At 48.0% G+C, this 23,477-nt stretch overlaps 1 protein-coding gene across 14 annotated transcripts in view; it reads left to right on the top strand.

Annotated features, from left to right (window-relative positions):
• The window catches only part of RPH3AL (rabphilin 3A like (without C2 domains)), a 169,876-nt gene that overhangs the window by 25,550 nt on the left and 120,849 nt on the right, over positions 1-23,477 (top strand). Inside the window, exon 1 of one of the 14 annotated variants that reach the window (XR_012328447.1) lies at positions 16,700-16,857. The exons of the other annotated variants lie outside the window; for them this stretch is intronic. The gene's annotated coding sequence lies outside the window, so the exon portion shown is untranslated. Of the gene's footprint in view, positions 1-16,699; positions 16,858-23,477 lie in introns of those variants that run through there. 14 annotated transcript variants of the gene reach the window in all.

Raw genomic sequence — 23,477 nt, 5'->3', positions numbered from 1 at the left:
TCCCTTAGCCTCCCAGGTCCAGTAACCTGTGTTACTAGGTTAATAGATTTTGGTCTTGGACTAGATTTCCTTCCCCCTTCCGCCGACTGACTCTAAATGTTAGCTTTATTATCGTGCACAAACGTATGAGCTTCCAGGTTTTCTCTTTTTTCATTAACTGATCTCTTTTTCTTCCACTATCACATTTTTAAAATTATGACTTTATAAATTTAACCCCTGGCCATGCAGATTCTTTCTCAGCTTTTCTTTGGTTATGCTTGCCTATTTAGTCATTCTTCTCTATGATATTTAGTTATTTTATAGCTTTTCTGCTCTTATCATTAGAATCTAATTTAGAATGACAATACATTTCTAAAATAATAACAATATTGAGTTTTCCTCTCTAGAAATGTGGTCTGTCCCTTACTGATTCGTGTCTTCCTTCCCGTCATTCTCTTTTTTTATAGCACCCACTTAAGTTTCATAGATTTCTTTATGGGGGTTGTGACCATTTCTTGTTTGTTCCTAGGTGTTTTATGTTTTTTGTTGCTAGGGACTAGGAACAAAGTCTTATCTTTAACTGGATATTGTTGGAATATAAGAAAGTATTTGATTAAAAAATTATTGTGAAATATATATGCATATAAAACAAATATGTATATGCCCAGCCAAATGAAGAAACAGAGTATCAAAAGCCCTTTAGAAATTGTTTTTATGCCTCTCCTTAGGTGGGTTTTCCTCTCTCCTCATCCCCAGGGGATACGCTAAGCTGAATTCTGTTATCATTATTAGCCTGCTCTTCTCTATAACTTTACCATGTAGGTTTATGTCTTTAAACAATCTGTTTTAAAATTTTGTATACTTTTGAACTTTTATAAATGGAGTCACACTGTATTCCATTTTTTAATAGATCCATTTGTGTTTGTGGGGTTTTTTTTGGCTGCGTTGGGTCTTAGTTGTGGCACATGAGATCTTTGTTGTGGTGTGTGGGCTTCTCTCTAGTTGTGGCATGTGGGCTCCAGAGCGCGTGGGCTCTGTAGTTTGCGACATTCGGGCTCTCTACTTGAGGCTGGAGGGCTTAGTTGCCCCACAGCACATGGGATGTTAGTTCCCCTACAAACCAGCGTCCCCTGCATTGGCAGGCGGATTCTTAACCACTGCCCCACCAGCAAAGTCCCATTCCCCCTAACTTTCTATTTAGTTCCCAGTTTTGAAACGATTTTCTCTAGGTCCCCAGTGGAAAGTTAATGGCTTAAGTAACGGGCTTAATTTAGAAGGTGGAATGTAGGAGTCTATATTATTTTCCAGACTTCATTTTTGGAAACCAGGTTTATTTCTCTTCAATGTAGAGCACAGGGGGGTTGGATGAGGGGGTGTTTGGTGCCATGATCAGAAAACAAGGGCTAGACCCCAAGTCCTTTCGCACCATCCCTCAGGGACCCTTTGCCTAAGAAGGCTCAACGTTGAAATTGGTCTGCTGTAAGTGGGGCCTCATTTACAAGTAAAAAAAGAAATGAATTCTCTTCTGGTTTCTTTTTTAATGTCATTGAATCACACGGGTTAGTGACAGGAAACGACCCAATTTCAACTGGTCTCAGCACTGTCAGCTCTTGTCCTCATTAATGTCAGGGTCTGGTCAGGTGTTTGATCAGGGGTCGGTGCCCTGGGTGAGGCTCGCCAAGAAAAGGTCAGAGATGACTGTGAAATTCTTTCTAACCCCCAGTGGTAGTGATCAGCCCGGGCCGTGTCTTGGAGCAGCCACGGAGCTCCTTTCCATGTTTCCTGGGTCTCATTCCTTGGCTTTTCTCGAGAGCCTGTTCCTGTGGGGACCTTCTCTACCCGCTAGCTCTAATCCTGCCGGCGGTTCTCCTCATTTGCAGAAGCCACTGCTTGGGGGCCGATGACCCCAGCCTGGACACGAAGACCTTCCTCCCATTCCTGGGGCTTGTTAGGACCTTCCACTTTTAACGTGAGCACAGCAGAAAGTGGGCGTGGTTCTTGACCACGTGGTCTCCGCGTCTGCAGGGTTCTGCGGAGCAGGAAACTAGCTGCTTTGAGTATCTTGCTTGGCCAGAGCTGCCATGGCTGGGGACGCAGCAGGTCTGCCAAAGTCATTTTTGCGGGTTGGGAGCCACACGAGGGCACTGCACGGAAGAGGCTTTCCATTGTGGTTTATGACGGCGATTTTCTCACACGTGGCTGTGAAGCATCTTGTTTTAGCATTATCAGTTTATGACAGCGATTTTCCAACAGGTGGAAGAGACACGCCTCCACCAAAGGTTGCCTCTTCTCACTTCATGTAAAAGGGCCTCGTGGGCTGGGACGGCCTCAGATATCCCCAAACCCATCTGCAGGTTTGGGTGTCATGAGGTGAACTGGGTCACCCCTGACAGGGTGAAGGGGGACAATTTAGCAAAGCGGGTAACTCAGGAGTGAGAGTTCCCTGTTTGGAATCTAAAATGCCTTTACAGAATTGAGACTTTGCATCCAGGACACTCTGAGGTCAGGGCACAGAGGACAGGCCCAGGGGGCAGGCAGGACCCAACTGTGGGCTGGCCTCTCTTGGTACAGACCTGGTGTCCGGAGCGTGGGCTCACACGGTAGCTAGTCAGGGGCTGAAGGCTTGCACTTCAGGGGTCATGGCCTTAGAGGACGTTCACTGTACATCACTCTCAATGGTGGGCTCTGCTGACAGATGTAGAACGTGGACTCTTAGAGTTTGTGTTGGAATATGGAACAGGCATGTGGATGGATAGCAAATTGTGGCAGGTCGGAGGAGCTGAAGTTGATACACTTTGGGGAGGGCTGGGTGGCAAGGGGTATGTTCTGGGAGTGCAGGTTTAGGTGGGAAGGGAGACAAGGCACATCTCCAGAGGGTGGCAGGTGGGAACTGAGGCAGGCCATCTGCAGGGTCTTACCAGGAAGTAATGGGGTCCTGACAAACAGGCTAGGCTAGCGACAGATCTTCAGAAGCGTGGGGGATAAGGCCTCAACAGGGAAGAAGGTCGGCCTACAACCAACTCAGAGCCAGAGGTCTCCGGGTTGTGGCTGGGCCCAGCGTGAGCAAAGCAGAAGCTGACTTGCTTAGTGGTTAAGGGTTCTGGGCTCAGACTTGCAGGCTTTCATCCTGGCTCTGCCACTCCCTCACCCTGTGCCCCTGAGAAGTGGCTTTGCCTCTGTTTGCTCATCTGTAAAATGGAGATAATAATAGTATCTGTCTCACTGTTCAGAGGACTCCGTGAGAAGTCATGTGCAAAGCACTTAGAACAGTGTTTGGTGGTTATTATTGTTAGTATTGAGGTCTCCCCCTTTGGCCTCAGAGTTGCCTGCGAATGGGGTTCACACCCAGGCTTGAGGGCTGCTGCTTTCATTATATTGAATTTTGTAGCCCACTTGCTTGTCTTGTTTCTACAGCTGCTGGAAATTGCAGAGTCCCATGTATTGCATCAGATTTCTGGTGCCACCTCCTCTTTCTGCTCTCTGCCTGGCCTCTGTTCTCTTTGAGCCTCAAGTTGTTTATTTTTTATTGTGTTCAGCCCCTAAGCTGCCTCAAGCCCTCCTTGAAATAGGCAGTTATAAATTTCCAATGAATAAATATAATTTTAGATCATACATGGAATCAGAGTTACAGTGTAAGGAGGTATGCTCTACCTGCCCACATCCCTGTCTCCTCGTCTTACCTGAGACTGGGGGATCAGTTGGCAATAAGAAGGGGCAGCCCCTGGGACAGGTTAGGGTGCACAGCAGAGAAGAGGCTGCAGATATTCTGGCTGTGAAGGTCACTCTCAGGCCCGGGGGTGGAATGGATGAGAAGGTGCAGGAGGTGGAGGAGGACGAAGACTAACTCTTATCAAGTACCCACCCTGCACCTGTCACTGTGTAGGTGCTTAACACACTTTGGGCTGCTCCAGGAGGCTGGTAGATGAGTATCCCCATTGTGGGACTGTAGAATTTGGGGAAGTTTAGTCTGTAAGTTAGAGACGGGATGTGCATCCGATTATTGTAGAGTCAACCCAGACCCAGCTGTGGGCCATATGAAGGGTCAGGTGCGAGACCTTCCCCAGGACTTCCTCCCACTCTTCAGACTTGCCAGGGCATATGTCTCAGTCATCTTTTGCCACAATATTGCTGCGAAACAGACCAACCCCCAAACCCACTGGCATTTGGCAATACGTGTTTATTCATCCCTCATGTATCTGTGGGTTGGGTGGCGTTTGGCTGACCTAGGCTGCTCTCAATGGGACTAGGTTGGCTTTAAGCTGTGAGTTGGGTTTAGGCCTGTTTCATGTGTCTCCTATCGCACTTGGTCCAGTGACCACCAAGGCATGTTTGTGTCATAGTTACAGGCAGGAGTGCAAGAGTGCAAGCTCAGCTGCACAAGCACATTTCAAGCCTCTGCTTACATCATCACCACTGGCATCATTTGGCCAAAGCAAGTCGCATGGCCAATCTTAAGCCAAGGGGCAGGGAATCACCCTGCCTACCATTGAGCCATGGCAGAGTGTGGCTATCTCATACTCTTAGAAAGGGAAGAATTGACACCAATGATTCAGCCTACTTTAGGATGAGTTTCATTTATTTGCTCAGTAAATGTTTTTTTGAAAGGCTGCAGTATGACTGGTACTCTGTTGCCTCTGGGGATAGAGTGGCAATGCAAGCCACTGAAAAATGCAAGCTTGGTCCTTGCCTTACAGAACTTACAGTCTAGTGATAGAAACAAACTGGAGAGCTACTTCCGTCATTAATTATTTAATTACAGTTGTGATCATCTCTACAGGGGACAAGTACAGAGCACTGGGCATGTACCAAAGGGCCTGACCTAGTCCAGGGAGGAAGAGATGGTTGAGCCCAGAATTGAAGGGTAAAACTAATTAGACAAAGGATCCTTAATAAGATTAACAATTGACTTCTCACCTGAAACCGTGGAAGCCAGAAGGCAATGGAATGAAAGTCAAAGTGCTGAGACAAAAAGACCACCAATCAAATCTATATCCGGAAAAAACGTCCTTTAAAAATGAAGGAGACAGGCTCCCTGACTTCAGACTATACTACAAAGCTACAGTAATCAAGACAGTATGGTACTGGCACAAAAATAGAAATATAGATCAATGGAACAGGATAGAAAGACCAGAGATAAACCCACGCACATATGGTCACCTTATCTTTGATAAAGGGTACAAGAATATACAATGGAGAAAAGACAGCCTCTTCAGTAAGTGGTGCTGGGAAAACTGGACAGCTACATGTAAAAGAATAAAATTAGAACACTCCCTAACACTGTATACAAAAATAAACTCAAAATGGATTAAAGACCTAAATGTAAGGCCAGACACTATAAACTCTTAGAGGAAAACATAGGCAGAACACTCTATGACACAAATCACAGCAAGATCCTTTTTGACCCACCTCCTAGAGAAATGGAAATGAAAACAAAAATAAACAAATTGGACCTAATGAAACTTAAAAGCTTTTGCATAGCAAAGGAAACCATAAACAAGATGAAAAGACAACCCTCAGAATGGGAGAAGATATTTGTAAACGAAGCAACTGACAAAGGATTAATCTTCAAGATGTACAAGCAGCTCATGCAGCTCAATATCAAAAAAACAAACAACCCAATCCAAAAATGGGCAGAAGACCTAAATAGACATTTCTCCAAAGAAGATATACAGACTGCCAACAAACACATGAAAGGATGCTCAGCATCACTAATCATTAGAGAAATGCAAATCAAAACTACAGTCAGGTATCACCTCACACCAGTCAGAATGGCCATCATCAAAAAATCTACAAACAATAAATGCCAGAGAGGGTGTGGAGGAAAGGGAACACTCTCGCACTGTTGGTGGGAATGTAAATTAATACAGCCACTATGGAGAACAGTATGGAGGTTCCTTAAAAAACTAAAACTAGAACTACCATATGACCCAGCAATCCCACTACTGGGCATACACCCTGAGAAAACCATAATTCAAAAAGAGTCATGTACCAAAATGTTCATTGCAGCTCTATTTACAATAGCCAGGAGATGGAAACAACCTAAGTGTCCATCATCAGATGAATGGATAAAGAAGATGTGGCACATATATACAATGGAATATTACTCAGCCATGAAAAGAAATGAAATTGGAGTATTTCTAGTGAGGTGGGTGGACGGACCTATAGAGTCTGTCATACAGAGTGAAGTAAGTCAGAAAAATATCGTATGCTAACACATATATATGGAATCTAAAAAAAAAAGTTTCTGATGAACCTGGGGGCAGGACAGGAATAAAGATGCAGACGTAGAGAATGGACTTGAGGACACGGGGAGGGGGAAGGGTAAGCTGGGATGAAGTGAGAGAGTTGCATTGACATATATACACTACCAAATGTAAAACAGGTAGCTAGTGGGAAGCAGCTGCATAGCACAGGGAGATCATCTTGGTGCTTTGTGACCACCTAGAAGGGTGGGATAGGGAGGGTGGGAGGGAGTTGCAAGAGGGAGGGGATATGGGAATATATGTATACATATAACTGATTCACTTTGTTACACAGCAAAAACTAACACAACATTGTAAAGCAATTATACTCCAATAAAGATGTTAAAAAAAAATGAAGGAGAAATCAAGACATCCTGTATAAATAAACCTGAATTTGTTGCTATCAGACCTGCCCTACAAGAAATACTATAGAGAGCCCTTCAGGCTGAAATGAAAGGACACTAGACTGTGACTCAAGTTCACAAGAAGAAATAAGGAGCATCTTTAAAGGTGTAAATGTGTTTTGTTGTAACTCTTTTCTTCTCCTATCTGAATAAAGCAATAATTATGAAACTGTGTTGACAGACTTATAATGTACAAAGATGTAATTCATATAATAATAAAAGCATAAAAGAAGGGGGAAGAAACAGCTATATTAGAGCAAAGTTTTTGTATATATTGAAATTAGGCTGGAATTAATCAGAGCTAGATTTTTTTAAGTTAAAATGTTAGTTGTAATCTCCAGGGCAACTGTTAAGAAAATAACTAAAAAATATGTAATAAAAGAGAATTAAGGGCTTCCCTGATGGCGCAGTGGTTAAGAATCTGCCTGCCAATGCAGGGGACACGGGTTTGAGCCCTGCAGGAAGATCCCACATTCTGTAGAGCAACAAAGCCCATGCGCCACAGCTACTGAAGCCCGCGAGCCACAACTACTGAAGCCCACGTGCCACAACTACTGAAGCCCGTTCACCTAGAGCCTGTGCTCCGCAACAAGAGAAGCCACCTCAGTGAGTAGCCCCCGCTCGCCACAACTAGAGAAAGCCCACGTGCAGCAACAAAGACCCAACGCAACCAAAAATAAATAAAGTTAAAAAAAAAGAATTAAAATGGTATGCTAGAAAATACCTATTTAACAGGAAAGAAGGCAGTAAGGGAAGAGTATAGGAACAAAAAGACATAAGACTATATAGAAAACAAATAGCAAAATGACATAAATCCTATCTTATCAGTAATTATATTAAATGCAAATGGAATAATCACTCCAATAAAAAGACAGTGATTGACAGAATAAGTTAAAAACCCCAGTTCTGTGCTATCTACAAAACACTTTAGATTCAAAGATACACATTGGTGGAAAGTAAAAAGATAAAGATATACCATGCAAGCGGTAACTAATAGAAATCTGAAGTGGCCACACTCATATTAGACAAAATAGATTACTACAGACAAACAGGATATTTTGTAATGATAAAAGAGTCAATTTATCAGGAAAACATACCAATTATAAACATGATGCACCTAACAACAGGCCCCCAAAATACATGAGGCACAAACTAAGAGAAATGAAGGGAGAAATAATAATAGTTGGAGACTTCAAGGTTCCACTGTCAATAATGGACAGAACTGGTAGGCAGAGGAGCAGTAGGGAAACAGAAGACCTGAAGAACACTATAAACCAAGTAGACCTAACGGATATTTATAGAACACGCCACCTAACAACAGCAGAATACACATTCTTTAAATGTGCACATGAGAGAACATATATTACGTCATAAAACAAGCCTCAATGCATTTAAAAGGATTGAAATCCTACAGAGTATGTTCTCTGACTACAGTGGAATGGAATTAGAAACCAATAACAAAAAGGCAACTTGGGAAATTCTCAAATATGTGGAAAGTAAAAACATTCCTAAATAACCAGTGGGTCAGAGAAGAAATCATAAGAGAAATTAGAAAATACTTTGAGATGTATGAAAAAGAAAACACAACGTACCAAAACTTATGGGATGCAGCTAAAGCAGTGCTCAGGAGGAAGTTTATAGCTGTAACTGCCTATATTAAAAAAGAAGAGAGGGCTTCCCTGGTGGCGCAATGGTTGAGAGTCCACCTGCCGATGCAGGGGACACGGGTTCGTGCCCCGGTCCGGGAAGATCCCACATGCCGCGGAGCGGCTGGGCCCGTGAGCCATGGCCGCTGAGCCTGCACGTCCGGGGCCTGTGCTCCGCAACGGGAGAGGCCACAACAGTGAGAGGCCCGCGTACCGCAAAAAAAAAAAAAAAGAGAGACTTCAAATCACTAGCCTTCTTCCACCTTAAAGTAGAAAAAGAAGAGCAAACTAAATCCAAAGCAAGCAGAAGGAAAGAAGTAATAAAGATTAGAGCACAAAAGGGGAAATAGAGCATAGAAGAGACCACCGATTGTGTGATTCCATTTATATGAAATGTCCAGAATCTGCAAATCCATAGAGACAGAAAGATTAGTGGTTTCTGGGGGCTGGGGAGAGGGGGGAATGGGGAGTGACTGCTAATGGGTACAGAGTTTCTTTTGGGGGAGATGAAAATGTTCTGGAATGAGAGAGTGCTGGTGGCTGCATAACTGTGAATATACTAAAACCACTGAATTGTACATTTTAATAGGGTGAATTTTATAGTACCTAAATTAAATCTCAAAATAGTGTTAGTTAAAAAAAAAAATCAGGCAAAGGAGGTTGGGAGGAGTAGAGTTGGGGAAGCATGCCCCAGCGAGGAGTATCAGGGTGTCTCCAGGCCCCAAGGGGAAAGAGTGTGGTGTGTTACCAGAGGCCCCAGGTGGGCTGGGCTGGGCTGGGCTGGGATGCCTTTGGTTTTATCATTAGAGCAGTAGAAAGTCACTGGAGGATTTCTATAGGTGGCTCCGTTGCAGGGCTGGCATTTTGAAGAGCTCATTGTGACTTTTTTTTTTTTAAATAAATTTATTTTATTTATTTATTTTTGGCTGAGTTGGGTCTTCGTTGCTGCGCGCGGGCTTTCTCTCGTTGCGGTGAGCGGGGGCTACTCTTCGTTGTGGTGCGTGGGCTTCTCATTGCAGTGGCTTCTCTTGTTGTGGAGCACGGGCTCTAGGCGTGCAGGCTTCAGTAGTTGCGGCACGCATGCTCAGTAGTTGTGGCTCACGGGCTCTAGAGCACAGGCTCGGTAGTTGTGGCGCACGGGCTTAGTTGCTCTGTGGCATGTGGGATCTTCCCGGAACAGGGATCGAACCTGTGGTCGCTGCATTGGCAGGTGGATTCTCAACCACTGTGCCACCAGAGAAGCCCTGGTGAACAGATTGGAAAGGGCCAGGAGTGGACTTGGGGAGGCGTCAGCGGTAGCCCAGGTGAGAGAGAAACCTACCTGTCAGGGAGGTTATTGTTTAAGGTCACCCCACTAGATGGAGCCAGACCTGGGTCCCTCTGGCAACGCAACCTCTGCTCTCCACAGGCCACTGATTTGCATCCTCCCAGGTATTCCTGATCAGCCCAGAGAGTGGCTGAGATCTCTGTGCTTAATGAGAGAGGGGGAGGGAAATGGACATCATATTAATCAGGCTAAGTAGGATTTGTGGCTAACTAGGGCCGTCTCGCTGCAAACAGTAGACATTAAACTGTAGAGGGGCTTCCCTGGTGGCGCAGTGGTTGAGAGTCCGCCTGCCGATGCAGGGGACACGGGTTCGTGCCCCGGTCTGGGAAGATCCCACATGCCGTGGAGCGGCTGGGCCCGTGAGCCATGGCTGCTGAGCCTGCGCGTCCGGAGCCTGTGCTCCGCAACGGGAGAGGCCACAACAGTGAGAGGCCCGCATACCGCAAAATAAATAAATAAATAAACTGTAGAAATGGGGATTTATTGCCAGGACACTGGAGCATGTCACAGAAGCCCAGGCCATCCTCTGTTTCGGCTCTTCTCTCTTTTCTCTCACCGCAGACCACCTTTCTCTTCCCTGGGCGTTCCCACCTGGGGAAAATGCCCCCTCCATCAGCTCCTAAGTTTGCATCTTATTATTCCAGAGAGCAGTTGAGTTAAAACTGAAGTCTCTTAGCCCATTTCCTAGATTCTCAAGGAAGGGACCTCAACAAGCCAGCTTGGGCTGAGTGCACCCCTGGAAGAGTCAGCGGGGCCTGAGGAGGCTGGTCCCAGTGTAAACTGGAGGCTTCTGGAGCCCACGCCTGAAGGCAGCTGGGCAGCTGGTGAGACCAGAGAGAAGAAGGGGCGTCCAACGGGATGCAAGCGACCTTGTGTCAAGGGTCCCTCCCCCACCACTCTGGAGAACTCACTGCCTAAGATGGGTCTGTCCCTAGGGATAAACCACAGGGGACTTTATTTTATCACGTGAACTGGCTTATAAACAGCCCTCTGACTATCCATCTCCCCTCCCCTTTGGGCCTCCACTTTCAGCCCTTAACTGGGCAGGGAACATTCCAGAATTTAGAATGAGTCTTACCACCTCTGTGAATTCGGTCCATTTTCCCAGAAAAGCAAGGTCTAGCTCATGCCCTGCTGAAAAACTTGTTGAAAAGGACCCCAGTTACTGTCATTGTCTCATTTTCACCTGCTGTTTGAAACTCAGTGGCGCTGAATCGGATGCCTGGAGGCCCTGGTGGTTGCGGAATAAATGGGCCTCTGATTGGGGACAGGAGGGGACAGGAGGTGTCTGTGAGGTCCAGTGGGGGGCATGTGTGAGGGTCGGCCGCCAGTCACGTCCCCAGCCCCACCGTTTCCAGCCTCAGCTCATTGGTTTCAGCAGGCCTGACGGTAAGGCGTGCTATGCCGCCCGCCCTTTGTGCAGGGAACGCTGTGGAAGGGAGACCGCTGGGGGCGGGGAGACACAGGGAGCCCCAGGCCCTTCACCCCACAGCCATTTCCAGTGCTAAGGAGGGGGATTGATCCTGGACGGGGCTTTTTCTCTCGCTGTGAGAAGCAGGGAATTGAAGTCCTTTAGTCAGATACTCTCTCAGACATCACAGAGGGGGGACAAGGAAGGACACTGCATGCAGATGTGAGTTCCAAAGGCCCATTTCTCTTTGAATTCCTGCAGCATTTATAGGAGGCTGAGCTGTTTGGCGTCTTCTTTACAGCCGTGTGCTGGTTGCCTGGAATGTTGTTTCCAATACTAATAATGATGCTGGTGGCATGCACGCAGCTGGTGCCTTACCTCTGATTAGCAGTCACACACTTCTGCATTTAATTTCTCTTATAACCTAGTGAAGGAAGTAGGGCAGATTGTTTTATATGCATTTAATAGCTGATAAACGCTCAGTTGCCTGGGCCTGGGATGGAGGGGGTGTGTGAGTAATTGTTTACCCTTCACAGCCACACAGCTGGTCAGAGCTGGGACTAAAAGCCTGCCTTCTGATTTCGGATCCTGGACTCCGTTCACAACAGAGCGGAACGATCTTCGGAATTCTCTCAGGCACAGTCTGTAGCTTATTCTTCCTGGTTTTCCTGTCTGTCATCCATCCATCCCTCCATTTATGCCTCCGTCTTGTTCTGCAAAGGAATTGAGATACTAACCAGAACATATATTTCTCTATATATCTTGACTATATAAGAAATTAGAGAAAAGTGTATTTATAATAAAAAGGTATAAAGTAGATACTTAATGCCAGAGCTATGTATAGATATTTTTTAGATATGCTTGTATATGTGTGTGTATGTAATTAAATAGAAACCCATAAAAATAAGATCAGGGAAAACATAGATTAACTGGAAGGTCACAACCAGGGAGAGGGTTAAGACACATATTCAGGCCACAGAGCTAGGCCCACTTTACTATGGTTGAACCGCAGATTTAGCTCTGAGCTAATGAGTGATCAAAGCAGGAAAAAAAATGTATTATTTACACGGTTCATGGGGTCCATAAGAAGCCGGAGGCCAGACGCTGAGTGCTTTTCCAGGCAATTAGATCTGAAGGGAATTTCTTGCCTGGGTGGTCATCTACGAGACCCTGAGGGGCAAGGGAAATACGTGGCACATGTGCCACTGCTCTCTGTTCCTCCTCCCATGCTAGACATCACTAATCGATCACGGTCCTTTCTCACTGAGGCCAGAGAGAGCCTTGCAGAGTCCTTCAAGCATGGTGTTCCAGGCGGCTATTACCAACGGTGTGGAGTCGGCATACAGGACAAAACCACTAGCTTGCTATTCCAGCTCTGGGGGTGATGGTGGTATTGGGAGTCATGAGGGAATTCTGAGTGGAGAGCCACAGGAAGCCGTGGCAAGCACCTCTGCAGGGGTGACATGAGTGGACACCATGTCCTGTTGTCCATAGGAGGTGTGTTTGCTGTAAACCGCCTCTAGGTGCCAGTTGGAGGGACCCATCAGGGTGATGACGGGTCGTAAGTGTGTCTGGAGGGACACAGGGGACATACTAGGAATTTCTGACTCATTACAGTCATTTACTTGTTCCACAGATATTTGGAAAACACCTATTATGTGCCTAGAAAGAGTGCCTGACCCACTGTGCTCACCTGCCTCATCCCAGTTTAACATCGCTTTTTCAGAGATGCTTTCCTGACTCTTCTCTACACCAGAGCTCACAGATCACACCCGCTTGCACCTTTCTCTCATGGCCTGTATCACAGCACATATGGATGTATTTATTTACGTTTGTTTGTTTAGTGTTTCCCCCACTGAGATGTGAGTTCCAAGGTGGCAGGGACAGTATCTGTCTTGTTCATCATGGTATCCCCAGCCCTAGCACAGGGTCCAGCACATGGTAGGTGCTCAATACATATTTGTGGACTGAATGACTGAAAGAATAAAGAGAGTGCAGAGGCGAAGCGGTTGCAGACTGCCCAGTAGCAGATAGAACATAAATATAAGGTGTCAAATGCTCAGTGCTACAGGGAGGGGACAGGCAAGGAGCTAAGGGACTTCAGGGGAGGAGAGGTTGCTACCAGAGGGAAGGGGAAAGCAAGGCAGGCTCCATGGTGTAGCAGGACGCTTTGCTGGGTCTGGAAGGATGAGGTGGAGGGGGGGACATCTGGGGCCCTGGGGGCAGCAGGAACCGAGGCAGAGAGGTAGATCTGGAGGAGAGAAGAGCCAGAATGACTTTGGGGTGCTTTTAGGGCAGTGGCAGGGAGCACACCAGGAAAGGTGAGTCTGAGTCAGCTGCTGGAGCTTTGCCCACAGGCTTGATTTGGGCAGCAGGTTTGTGAGTGGAGCAGGGATGGGATGGGAGGGGCCCCAGGCAGGCAGGGGCAGGCTGGTGGGAGAGCTGGGGAAATCAGGGAGGCCCCAGTTTGGCCTGGGGGTGGTGGAGGCAGTGGCTGGGCTCCCTGGACTTTGTTTCCTTCCTTCCTCTCCTGTACCTGTTGACCCTTGGGGACCACGCTCTTCAGGTTCTGGCCCCAGGACTCAGCCCCAGCCATGCTCTGCCCTCCCCCGCCCCCAGCCTGGCCCAGCTCTCTAGGAGGCGCTGTGTAGCTGATTTACCCAATAGCACTGTGGCCAACATATTTCTAATTTTAAACAGAACGTGCGTTGATCACACGTAGCATATTATCTTTTGTTTTTAATTAATTTATTTTTGGCTGTGTTGGGTCTTCATTGCTGCGCGCGGGCTTTCTCTAGTTGTGGCGAGCGGGGGCTACTCTTCGTCGCGGTGCGCGGGCTTCTCATCACGATGGCTTCTCTTGTTGCGGAGCACAGGCTCTAGGCGCTCGGGCTTCAGTAGTTGTGGCTCGCGGGCTCTAGAGCGCAGGCTCAGTAGTTGTGGCACACGGGCTTAGTTGCTCTGCGGCATGTGGGATCTTCCCGGACCAGGGCTCGAACCCGTGTCCCCTGCATCGGCAGGCAGACTCTCAACCGCTGCGCCACCAGGGAAGCCCTTATGTGTGGATTTGTTAAGCAGTTTGGCGCCTGCTTTCACTGTTCAGGCCCACCCGGTGAGGTTTTGCCTGGAGAGTGAGGAGATGCAATGGCAATGGGACCTTTTTGCTTGTGATTCCTGGATCCTAGGATGAGGCAGGGTGGAGAGATGCTAACGGATACACACGCTCCTCACATGTTGGTGCTGAAGGCTCTCGAGCCAGCACGCGAGGCCTCCTTTCCACGTTCGTTCTGGTTGCATTAGCCCAGAAGACCGGCCAACCTGGGGTGGCCAGAGGTGGACAATGGAGCCTGAACTTGGAACCTGGGAGATGAGCCAAGGGTCTGGGATGACCCAGGGCAGCTTCCTGTGTCCCTGGAGGTGTGAACAAGCGCGTCAACTTCCTGCAGTGGTCTGGTGGATGCTGAGACAGAGGAGGCTGCCACATCATCTAGGGACCGTGGAAGCAGGCCCCAGTGGAGGGGCTCTCTGTGGACCACGTGACTGCTGCAGAGAAACCAAAGGAAGCCTAGGAATGAGCACTGGGCGCTTCAGAGGAAAGCAACTGCCGCCCTAACATCCCTGAGCCGGGCAGCTGCTGGCACAGGCTCCAAAGCGGTAGTTGGCATGGGGGCAGGAAGCTTACTTCCAGGGCTCCTGTCATTTCTGTTAAGACATCAGGCTCACTCAGGTTAGTACATGTGGTGCATTCTTATCCCTTCCCGCTCCTGGATAGGTGACATACCCAGGACACTTGATGTGCAAGTTTGGAACCAAAAGAGTGGTTCAGGCATGGCTGGATCCAGCAGTTGATTATGTCCATCTCTCAGCTCTGCTTGGCTTTATTCTCAGGCTGTTCCCAAGTGGCAGCAAGATGGCCATTGGCCATCTCAGGCCAACATTGCTCTCATAGCTTGCTGTCACAGAGAAAGAGGGTACTTCTCAGTAACTCTGGTGAGAGCCCAGGGGAGCTGGGCCTCAGTCAGTCACTGTGCCCAGCGGGTGGGGATATTCTAATCAGCCGGCCCCAGTCACATTCACCCTGAGGAAGAGGAAGGAAGGGCCTGTTTCTCCCACCCAGAAGAACTGGGCATGATTTCCTTGGCCCTGAGGGGGAGTCGTTCTCAAAGAGAGGGATGCTGGGCAGACAGAATGTACGTCCATCGTGAAAGGCCAGCAGAGGCCCCGGCCGTCTGGAGGCAGCTTTCAGGGCGCCAACTGCATAGCAGGGCAGCAGCACACCCGCTGTTCTCTGTTGAGTGAGCGTGTACACTCGGGCCTCTTCACATCCTCAGGTCTGGTCCATCCTGGACCTTCAAACAGAGTCAGCCTTTCTGTGGAGCAAGCTGCCGGGAGCACGTGGAAACCAACCTCTCTCCACCGTGTGTGTCCCAGAGGCCGCCTCCAGCCACTGACACCACTTTTCACTTCTCTTTGGCCTTTGGTCCCTGGATCCACAAATCTGCCTCTAATGTCTGCATTTGGCCCCCGTCGCTATGGAGTCTCTTATCTGGACGTTTGACTCAGCTCAAGGCTTGGCCTGATTGTGCCTGCAGTGTCCAGCCTGTGGTCCTGCCAGGAGAAGGGCAGAGTGGCCAGGCTGGACCTGTCGCTTCTCCTAAAGTCAGAGCACCCACTCGGGATGAAGGACCAGTGGGTTCCCGGCACACCTGGGTATGTGGCGACCGCTTTCCACAGACTCAGAGAGACTCACATCACATTCTCCTACATGATGCAACCGGGATCACACATTAGCACTTCTCAACGTTTTTAGCTACAGCATCTTCTCTTCAAAGGCTGTCTTCCCTGAAACTCCAGTAGAGGAAGCTGACAAGAGCAGCGTTGCCCTGGGCTAGGTTGGAATACATCCCCTTTACCCACCTCCCCCGCATTCATCAGCAGCCCCAGTGAGGTACATGGCACCCAGTTTGAGAACCTCTTCATGATTACGTCCATCCATCCCTCTTTGTAGCACCTGATTTTGTCCCCCATGAGGGATAGTTGCTAGATGTGGTGTTTTTCTCACCACCACATTTTTTTCTGTCATTAGCTTGTTCGCACTATGAAAAGGGCAAGAAGGGGATCCTTGTCACCTTCCTTCTCCCTGCAGGCAGGTGTCAGGCTGTCCCTTCATGACCCTTGTCCTCCTCGAGCTGCATGTGGGAGGCCACTCCATTTGCGGCATTCGTCACATTGTCTGGGCCTCGGTAAACCTTCTTCCTGGGGAGCTACACCCAGGTGGTTGCCTCGCCCCCAGCAGCTGAAGTTTCAGGAAGTCATGAGAAGCTGACACCTCACGTATGACCACTGCCTGGAATGAATGGCTTTGACACCTTTCCATAAAATGTGCCCTTTTTAGAAACAACAACAAAAAATAAAATAAAATGATAACCAAAAAATAAATAGATAAAATAACAACAGCAAAATCCTTAAAACTTTTACGTAAAAGTGGCAAGACTTTAAAAAAAGAAAAAAAACAAAAAGAATGCAAACGTTCCCAAGGGAGGCCTCCCGCTAATAGAGAGTGTCCCTTATCTGTTCAGTTTTAGAAGATGTCATTGGGGGGACTTGGTCACCCGTGATTGGCCGAGGGCGGGCTTCAGCTGGGCTTCCCTCCACCGTCCACCGAGGAGAATCCAGGCCTTGGTTTGGCTCCAGCTGGGCCTACCCGCAGCTGCCGCTTATTGACTTAAGTCCCAGTGATTCCTCTTCATCAGGGTCGCCCCTGGCAACACGTGGTGGGCGGGAGCCGGACCTCCTCTGCCTGGGGTGCCAGCAGGGCCAGGCCCAGGCCAGGTCCCCTCGGTTCCCGGTAGGTGTTTCGGGGTCTTTGGCAACGAGGTGACGGGAAGATTTTGTATTTTCTGGAGCCAGGAGTTTTCCCAGAACTTTGCTAACACTCGGGAAGGGTGTGTCTGTGCTGGGAGAGTGTCGTTAATGGTTGACTTGTTTTTCCGGGTTACCCCAGGGCCTGCTGCTTCCCAGGAAGAGGTGGCAGGGGTCGGAGAATGGGGGGAGCCCCCCAGCCCCTCCCTGACAGTTGCCACACTCGCTGTACCATCCTCTGAGAGACCCCAGTGGACAGGGCTGGGTTTAGGGGTGGCTGGAGGAGGGGATGTGTATTTTGGAAAGTTGAGAGGCGAATCGGCCCAGGGCCAGGTGGAGAAAGGGGCCGTGTTACTATAACTGAGCAAATGGAACTTTCGTTAAATATTTTTATCGCACGTCACGCTGTGTGTAGGCACTGGAAGAGGGGCTGCAGCCCCCCAAGTGCTGTTGTTTGGGGTCAACTAGGATAAGACTGTGACAAGTCCTCAGAAAACTGTGGGACAGGACCAGAAAAACCAAGGGCCAGAAGGAGGCAAAAATAAAGAAATGCCAAGGCGGCGTTTCTTAGAGTGTGAGAGGATTTTTAAGTATATTATCCAGTAATATTAAGTATATTCTACAGACGAGCACTTAAAACATTTTAATGACTATGTATTTTCATGTGCATTAGAACGTAACTTTTTAAAGTTCCCTTCTATTTATAGCAAATGATACGGTTTGCTGTTTATGGTGGAGATATAAAGTTTCCTTTGAAAATAAATTTAAGTAAAAGAGTGTGTTGATTTAAAGGAAAATGTTAAGTAAAGAGTAGTACGGATGGCAGGTGGCATGGGAACGCCTGAGGTGTGGGAAGAGCGTGCTGGAGAAATTCACAGGCTTGGAGAGGAAAGGGCTCCTGGAGGAGTAAGCAGGGGTGGGGGAGGGGTAGGATCCAGCTAGGTGGAGGCGGGAGAGGGTGCCACGGAACTGGCAAGCGTGCGAGTGCGTGTGTGCGAATCTTGGCATAATCCATTTTAGTTGCGACGTATGAGTCGTGTCGGGACTGGAGGGTGGGTTTGGGCTGTATCGTGGAGGGTCTCGAATCCCAGGATACAGACTCCAAACTGGATTCAGGGAGAAGTGGGAGCCATTGAAGGTGCTTGAGGTGGGGAGTGCTTCATGACTATCTGAAGAGACTCGTTTATCTGTTGTGGGTACCAGGACTGGAGGCAGGAGGTCCAGGCAGGGGCCTAAGGAAAGAGAGTGTAAAGTGGCCAAACTGGAGCTGTGGCTGAGGACCAGTGGCTCAGCCCCCCGGCCTGTCTCCAGCGGGCTCTGGCTGGCTGCCTAGAGACGTTGGAGAGAGGCAGGTCTGGGGCAGAGGAGCCAGCTCTGGGTCTCTCTGTAGGGAAGCAGTGGGAGCCGGGCAGGGGTGCGGCTCAGAGGTTGTGCATAGAGGCCTGGAAGGGAGGTGCGTGCCTCTCCGGGCTGGGCCCAGTGGCCTGTTCCTGGGGTCTCCTGGCTGAGTGTAGAATGTTCTGGGGGAAGCGGGTGGGGTCGGCTGAAGGAAGCTCCTCTCTGGGTCAGAGCGCTGATTCCTGCCCTGGGCCAAGATTTCACTCATCAGCTGGGCCCGTGGTCATCTGGGTTACAGATTGTTGTTGTTTGTTTAATTCTCCCAGACAGGCTTGGTTTAAAAAAAAAACAGGGTTGTTTTTGTTTTTCTTCCCTTTGAAGGCCTACTGTGTGCCAGGCACTGTGTTTGGAACTTATTACTGTGTTCACCCTGGACAAAACCTGCATTGTACAGAGAACGAAGCAGGGTGTGGGGAAATAGGACGTGTCCCAAACTATACAGTCGGTTCACTGCAGCGCCTGATTCCAAACTCACACACTTGTGTCGTTGTAGGAATGAGACTGTGGGCCAGATACGCCACCTGGGAGAGAGATTCACTGTCTGTGCCCCCCTGTCTGGCGTGGGGCTGCTCCATGCAGTGTGCTGGGGTGTGTCTGTAAAATAGGGGTGCCGGCGTCCACCAGTGTTGTTGCCGGGATTGCATGAGTTATGATATAGCTAAGGTGCTGTGTAAGCGTTACCTGCTCTCACTGCTGTGAGACAGAAAGCTAGAGTTGCAATCCTGAACATCGGTTTTACTGCGAGACATTTTTGGGAGGATATCAGAGTCGGGGAGAAGCATTGTTTTGATTTTAAAATAATTAATACATATGGCTTAGGATGGGAAAATTTGACCTTGGAGACATTGTGCCTTTGGCCTGCCTGTTTCTGGCCACACTCCCCGTCCCTGGATGTCAGGGGATGTGCATGTAGAGAGAAGGGGAAATCTGTGTTCTTTTTCCTCTGTTGTTAGCCTTACTTAGGTGAAAGCTTGAGAATAAAGGTGCACCTTGTTGTTTCCCCTGGCTCCAAGGAGGCCCCAGGTCTATGATCTCACCTGCCCTAAATTACTGCCCAAAAGCTGTGTCCTAATTCCCTATGACCTTAACTAGCCATTCTCTGAGTTAGTTTCCAGCTCTAACATTCAGACAGGCTTCTTCCTTTCCAGCAGTTCTACCAGGATGTCTCTCTTCCTGGAGTGCCTGCCTAATGCCTGCCAAGGCCTTACGTTTTCCTTTCAGCTCTCTGCCAGACTCTCCTCCACTTGGAAGCCCTCTGGGATTGCCACAGAGAGAAATCCTGAGACTGCTCTTTGCTCCCACTGTTCTTTGTGCAATTCCAGCGTCTGTTAGAGCCATTGTCTGATTCACTCAGAATTCATCTCGCTCATGTATAGTCCACACTGGGTATTCACCGCCAACAAAACAGAGGTGGCCCCTCTCCAGAGATTAACAAGTAAACAAAGAAATAGATGCACACATTCAAATTGTGATACATGCAATGAAGACCTATCCATCTTCAGCACTAGGCTGTGTCCCCCACCCATGAGGGCCACGTGGTGTGGACAGACAAGACGTTTGTGGACTAAAGGCCCGAACAGCAGGCACTTTCCTTGTTCGCAGATGGGATGAGATCAAATTGTTAATCAACACAAAAACAATTTGAAAGGTATGACATGTTATACAGATCTAACTGTAATAATATTAATATCTCAAGATTCTTTCCCATGGATGAAGATTAGGGCAATATTTCTTTTTCTCTGTAGAAGAAAATTAAAAAAATTTTTTTTTCCATTGTATTGGTAGCCTTTGACTTTAAAAAAAAGTTTTACGTTTACAGAAAAAAATTGAAATGTACAGAGTTCCCATGTACCCCCTCCTTACCCCAATTTCTCATTATTAACATCTTGCATTGATGTGGTACATTTGTTACAGGTGATGAGCTGATAGCGATACATTATTATTAACTAAAGCCCATGGATTTCAGTAAGGGGGTCACTATTGGTGTTGTACGTTCTGTGGGTTTTGACAAATGTATAATGACACGTATCCAGCATGACAGCATCATACAGAATAATAGTTTCACTGCCCTTAAAATCCCCTGCGCCCCACCTATTCATCCTTCCCTCTCTCCCCCGAACCTCTGATCTTTTTGCTGCCGCCGTAATTTTGTCTTTTTTAGAATGTCTTACAGTATGTATGTATGGATTGCTTCTTTCGTTTAGCAATATGCATTTAAGGTTCTTCCATGTCTTTTCATGGTTTGGTAGCTCATTTTCTTATTTATTAATTTCTTTTTGGCGGCTGATTTTTATTGCTGAATTTTATTCCGTTGTCTGGATATACCACAGTTTATTTATCCAGTCACCTACTGAAGGACATCTTGGTTGCTTCCAAGTTTTGGCAATGATGAATAAAACTGGCATAAGTATTAGTGTGCCATTGTGTGTGTGTGTGTGTGTGTGTGTGTGTGTGTGTGTGTGTCTGTATGTGTGTATGTAGGTTTTCGGTCCTCTGGGTAAACACCAAGGAATGTAATTGCTGGATCATATGGTAAGAGTATGTTTCGTTTTGTAAGGTACTGCCTTCCACAGTAGCTGGACCATTTTGCAATGAATGAGCGTTCCCGTTGCTCCGCACCCTTGTCAGCATTTGGTGGTGTTAGTGTTCTGGACTTTGGCCACGTAATAGGCTTGTAGTGGTATTTCATTGCTATCTTAATTTGCAGTTCCTTAATGACATATGACGTTGAGCATCTTTATGCTTATTTGCCATCTGTATATCTTCTTTGATGAGGTCTCTGTTCAGGTCTCTTGCCCATTTTTAACTGGGTTGTTTGTTTTCTTATTTTTTGAAAAATAATGTTTTCCCTGTTTAGAATCTTGTTCATTGTCTCTGACTTAGCTGAAGGGATAAGGAAAGATTGTGTGGGTAAGTGGGGGTGACTGGCATGGGACAAGGCCCCCAAACACACATAGTTCTGTTTAGTGCCAGGAAGTTGGGATACCCTTGAAATTAAGAGCTTGAGCTTGGAGTTCAAATCCTGGGCATTGTCACCTACTAACTCACTTCCTATGGCTTTGGGTACATCATTCACCTCTCTGAGCCTCAGTTTGCTCCCCTGTGAAATGGAGCTGTTAAAACCTGCTGTGAAAAATGAAGGTGATTCTATAAAGCACTTGGCACCCAGCTTGACATATAGTAAATGCTCAGTAAACGGGGGGTCTTCTCATAGATAATTAGCAGACATACTTTTTGCTTCTCCTATGTGACATTTTGGGTTTCCCTTGTGTCCTAGTCTTTGAGACCCCAGGACCCACTAGAATTCCATTTGTGCTTACAGTGAACAGTTGGGGGGGGTGCATGTGGGGAGCTTGCCATGTCCCAGCAGGTACCCACTTCTCAGCCTCAGCCCTTCCCCAGCTTCCTCTCATTTCCCTATCGGGAGCCCCAGATGTGTTCCACTCATCTCTTCTTGGTCGCTCCTTCTATCCACCATGTCCCCTGGGCTCCTGCTTCTCCAAGGCTGGCTATAAGTGTAGGCACCCCAGCTACTACCCATTTTGACTTGTCTGAGGATGAACCCTAGGCCCAGTAGGGATCCTGCTGGTGGCAGTGAGGAAGAGGGAGACAGGCAGGAAAATGACCAGGTTGGTGGGGTGCTCCCAGCAGTGGCTCTAGACTGGCCGGCTCCTGGCTCCTTTAGAGATGGGCCTTGGAGTTGATTTCTGAGGTGGCCTCACCAACATGTCCCCCACCCCTCTCCAGAAAGCCACATGGCCTTTCCCCTCATGCTGGCTTCTCTTCCCAGTCGACACGCATTCTGCTCACCAGGCATCTGCCCTGCCCAGAAATGACCTTGTCTGGGCATTTCCCACAGTACTGAATGGAAGGCTCGGAAACCATCCACATTCCCTGCAGGCTGCTGGGAGACAGGACCGTGCCTTCTAAGGTTCTTTGCAGAGCAGTCAGGCAAGCGGCAGGACTGGCCACAGGCAGAGGGTGAACTCTGCAAAGCCACTGCTCCCTCCCATCAGGGAAACAGCAGTTCAGTGGTTATGATCATAGTGGAGAGTAATAATAGAACATTATTATAATATGTTATCCTGTTACGAACTGACCTCCTTGGTCACTCAGAGAGTAAAATGAATTAATACACGTCAAATGCTTAGAACAGAACTCACACACATTCAGTGTTAAATAAGGATGTCGGGCGGTATTGCCATCATCTGCTCGGACCCTTTCCCCAGGGCACCGCCACTCCCCTTACCCATCTCACAGCTCCTACATGCTTCAGTTCCCTCAGGTGAGCTTAGGGCAGGGGTCCTCAACCTCCAGGATCTAATGCCTGATGATCTGAGGTGGAGCTGATGTATAATAATAGAAATAAACTGCACAATAAATATAATGTGCTTGAATCATCCCGAAACCATCACCCCACCCCCGGTCCACGGAAAAATTGTCTTCCATGAAACCGATCCCTGGTGCCAAAAAGGTTGGGGACCACTGGCTTAGGGGATTGAAGGGACATTTTGGAATGTCCTTAGCTCAAAGGAATGACCTGTTTTTTCAGTTTAGTAAAACGCTGTCATTGATGCTCCCTACCTGTGCTCTGCTGGGTACTGGGAGTTCCAGGCTAATAATACTGATGGTGGTGGTGGTGATGATGATGATGATGGTGGTGACGATGATGACGATAACAGTGATGAGGTGATGATGGTGATGGTGATGATGGTGATGGTGGTGGTGGTGGTGATGATGATGATGATTGCAGCCCTGCACCGAGAGCGCACAGTGTTACAGGTCCTGTGCTAGGTGGGTTACCTGTACCATTTAAATCAGGGTTTTTCTAGCTTGGCGCTTTGACGTTTTCAGCTGGATAATTTTACGTTGTTGGGGGCTGTGCTGTGCATTGTACGATGTTTAGCAGCATCCTGGCCTCTACCCACTGGGTTGTAGCCAGTGGCACCCCTGCCTCCAAGATGTCTCCAGACACTGCCACATGTCTCGTGGAGGAACAAAATCACCCCGATTCAGAAGCATTGACCTAATTTATTCTTCCCAGCAGACTGGGAGGCTGCTACTCATTTTACAGGTGAGGCAGCCGAGGCTTAGAGAACTGAAGGAAGCCGCCCAAGGTCACTGAGCTACTAATTCACACAGAGCGAGAATGTAGATCCCAGATACCTGCCCCAAGGAACAGACTCAGAAGGAACCACCTCCCTTTAT

The sequence above is a fragment of the Tursiops truncatus genome, chromosome 20 (genome assembly GCF_011762595.2).
Source record: "Tursiops truncatus isolate mTurTru1 chromosome 20, mTurTru1.mat.Y, whole genome shotgun sequence".
Classification (NCBI taxonomy): Eukaryota; Metazoa; Chordata; class Mammalia; order Artiodactyla; family Delphinidae; genus Tursiops; species Tursiops truncatus.
The sequence above is the reverse complement of the archived record's forward strand: the minus strand, read 5'-3'. Positions and strand labels throughout refer to the sequence as shown.